Raw genomic sequence first — 3,848 nt, 5'->3', positions numbered from 1 at the left:
CCGGGTCTGAGTTAAAGAAGAGCCTCTCGCACCTCCGACTCAGTAATACCAGAGTCAAGAATGTTGTTGCTGAGTGTCATGAGTCAAGGACAATCCCCGCAACGACGCCTAAGGTGATCGAGGACGACTAGGAAAAAGAGAGATCGGGGCAGCGCAGGAGGACGGTAATAGTCGTGGCCCTTCATCAGCTTGGTTTCTCGAAACGACAGGCGGAAATTCTCACGGATTAGTTTTCTGTTTGTTCTGACGTAATTACTCAACTTCTTCTCCCTTACGTCGAGCCCTTGCTTCGTTATCGCCTTCCTGCCTTCGTGAACTTCCCTAACTCTGAGTAACTGGACATGCAGGTATCTGGCTTAATGATTCGGCGGATGCTCTGAAGGGAATGGCATTGGGCGGTGCAGTAGCGGAGGTTCTGCCGCCCATTTCCCTCATAACTTCTGCTCGCTTTCGTAGGCTATGCTTACATCAAAATATGCCTGATTCTGCTTACGAAGACTCGGAGCTCGAGCACCTCCGGTGCTGAGGGAAGCAGTCGCGCGAGCTTGAAAAGTCACCCTCACTGGCGTTCTCTGTCGGGTGTCCAGTTTCAATTATTAATTGCACCGCTCCAATCTGGCCCCGTCGCCGCTATGCGCTTTCTGCAAAGAACTAGAAACAATCGAACATTTCTTCTTCTCCTGCCGATGGTTCACCTCTTTCAGACGAAGATACTTAGAAATCACTACGAGCCGGCTAAACCTCCCGCTCTCTGCTACACTTATTTTGCCATTCGGGGTGAACGAACCGGGATTCTGCCACGGAGACCTTGCCGTGCGTTGCACTCATTCAACCTGGAATCAGGCCGTCTGCCGTATAAGACATCATTTGGCCCTGCTGGATTATCCCGTCCAGTATATGCGCGCCTAGCTCACTGCTTCGTCTATATCCCATTCTTTCTTCGTGTTTCTTACTTCCCATATTCAGTCAATGGTGTTCGTTTTTACCTTTTTCTATTTCTTTCTCCAATATCCTTACTTTTATTTCTCTAGTCTTGTACTGCTAATTCGTTTTAATATTTAAATATTTTTTTCGCTACAAAAATTACATAATTTCTTTCGGTAAGGCACCCAGTCCCTGGTACAACCACCACTGGTACCACCACCGCCACCATCACCGGGCTCCCGAAGAGCGAAGCCTGGGGTGAAGCGACTCAAGGCTTCGAGTTCACCACAAAAGCCTGGGCGGAAGTGGGCCTAGGATGCTTCGGCTCCAGTCTCCCGACGCTGCGCCAACCCACGCCTTGGTGGCGCTAGCGGCGACGGGCGGATGCATTTGGGAAGCGGCATCGCACCGTCGTCCTGCGACACGACGGCCCCCGCAACGTCGACGCCGAGAATCAAGCCACAAGACCACGACGGCAACGTTCCAGGAATCGAGTCACACGTTACGACGACAACACACAGTAATTACCTGCAACGGCAAACTTCCCGAACCTGGTCGCATTACGTGGGTAGCATAACATCGCTACGACATCAAGAGGACAACATCTCTTTGTAAGCGCTAATGACATAGGTAGGCCTTCTGCCAAATGAATGCTTATATCATGGCATCCAGATATTGAAGGTAGATCTGTCTTAAGACATTGTAAATTATTTATTGTAGAGTGCTCGCATTTTATTAGTTTGTGTGGGGCTGTTTGCTGTGTTGAGGGTGTATAGGTGTGTGCTAGTGGTAAATGTTTGTTTTGCAAAGCCTGCCTCTGCTTCCCTTCTCCTTCTTTTTTGCCGGTCCAGACACGTGACTAAGTAATGGCGAGCCTACCGGATCTTGGCATATCAGCTGCCGGAATTCCGTCATAATAACTGCCAGGATTGGCCCAGTCGCGTGTTTTAGCGGCTTAGAAGAATGGATTTGGGAAACCTCCTACGATAGTTCAAACGCTTACACGACAGTACAAAATTCAAAGACAGAAATACGTGTTGGCAGTCAAGAGTACCTCGGAAAGCAAAGGGGAGGATGAGGTCAGTCATTGAAGCAGATAAAAAATTTGGAAAGAAAAAAAAAGTGGGACAAAGTGGAGAAAGTGGGTTCAGATCCCAACTGGCGGGCATTTTTTCTCCACTTTCTTTCTTTACTGCCTTTCTCCACTTTCTTTCTTGACTTGACTCTTGACTGACAACCCTTATATCTGTCTTATTCCAACGAGCTCCTCATTTCCTATTCTGAGTCGCTACAATCATAGCGAGGGCCTGTGTTCTGGCAGTCTTGGTGCCATAGGAAGCTTAAGAGGGTTCAACGCTGGTCGACCAGGCTTGACATGTAGACACTCGAGTCACGGCCCGGGGGTTACAAAAAAGGTCCCCTTCACCCCAAGTAGTCCGAGTGGCGGTGGCTACTACCCCCAAATACAGGAAACAAAAATACCTTAAGATATATGCCCCAGAAAGTGCAGGGGAAAATCGCCCTGCCGGTAGCGTAGTGGTCATCGCCGCAGACAGGTATTCTGGAGGTCGTGGGTTTGGATCCCATCTGTCGGGCATTTTTTCTCCACTTTCTTTCTTTCTTTCCAAATTCTTTGTTTCAATGACTTACCACATCCTCCCATTTGCTTTCCGAGGTATTCCTGACTGCCAACTCTTATTTCTGTCTTATTCCAACGAGCCCCTCATTCCCTATTCTGATTCGCTACATGCATACCGAGGGGCTCTCTTCTGGAAGTCTTGGTGCCATAGGAAGATTAAGAAGGTTCAACGCTATTTGACCACTCTTGACATGTAGACACTCGAGTCACGGTTCGGGGGTTAAAAAACAGGTCCACTTCACACAGAGTAGTCCGAGTGGCGCTGGCTACCACCCCCCAGCACAGGAAAAAAATACCTTAGCATAAATACCCCAGAAAGTGGAGGGGAAAATCGCCCTGCCGGTAACGTAGTGGTCATCGCACCAGACCGGTATTCTGGAGATCGTGGGTTCGGATCCCACCCGGAGGGCACTTTTTCTCCACTTGCTTTTTTTCTTTACACATTCTTTGTCTGTTTCAATGACTTACCACATCCTCCCATTTGCTTTCCGAGGTATTCTTGACTGCCAACTCTTATTTCTGTCTTATTCCAACGAGCCCCTCATTTCCTATTCTGATTCGCTACATGCATACCGAGGGCCTCTGTTCTAGCAGTCTTGGTCATAGGAAGCTTAAGGGGGTTCAATGCTGGTCGACCACTCTTGATATGTCATAGCCACTCGAGTCAAGACCCAGGGGTTAAAAAGAAGCTCCCCTTCACCCCGAGTAGTCCGAATGGCGCTGGCTACCACCCACGAATACAAGAAACAAAAATACGTTAACATAAATACCCAGAAAGGGCAGGGAAAAATCGCCCCGCCTGTAGCGTAGTGGTCATCGCACCAGACCCGTATTCTGGAGGTCGTGGGTTCGGATCCCACCTGGCGGGCATTTCTTCTCGACTTTCTTTCTTTCAAAATTCTTTATCTGTTTCAGTGGCTTACCACATCCTCCCCTTTACTTTCTGAGGTATTCTTGACTGCCACCTTTTATTTCTGTCTTATTTCTACGAGCCCCCACTCATTTCCTAATCTGATCCGATATATACATATTGTAGCGAAGACGACGGGACATTCCCTGACAGCGCCATTGCCGTGAATTATCGTGGATCATCATCACTGCCGTGCTTTTGGCACACCTCATCTATCATCATCAGAAGGAGCTTGTGAAGAAGAGGTTCAGCTGGCTCGGCATCACCCCTTGTCTACTGACTGCTTCCTCGGTGTTCCTGAGCACCAATAAACCCCTTAACAGTTTGGTGGAGAGTGCGGAGTCCTTGTCCCCACCCTGGAACTTCGCAGTCGGA

The 3,848-nt window shown here is 48.8% G+C and overlaps 1 non-coding gene across 1 annotated transcript; it reads left to right on the top strand.

The window, feature by feature from the left end:
- The first annotated feature begins 3,358 nt into the window (after positions 1-3,358).
- Positions 3,359-3,431, top strand: Trnat-cgu (transfer RNA threonine (anticodon CGU)). Its single transcript has one exon. It is a non-coding gene; the product is annotated as a tRNA-Thr (tRNA).
- Positions 3,432-3,848: the final 417 nt, after the last annotated feature.

The sequence above is a fragment of the Haemaphysalis longicornis genome, unplaced genomic scaffold (assembly GCF_048455015.1).
Source record: "Haemaphysalis longicornis isolate Haplotype H1 unplaced genomic scaffold, Haemaphysalis longicornis Haplotype H1 scaffold_2, whole genome shotgun sequence".
Taxonomy (NCBI): domain Eukaryota; kingdom Metazoa; phylum Arthropoda; class Arachnida; order Ixodida; family Ixodidae; genus Haemaphysalis; species Haemaphysalis longicornis.
The sequence above is the reverse complement of the archived record's forward strand: the minus strand, read 5'-3'. Positions and strand labels throughout refer to the sequence as shown.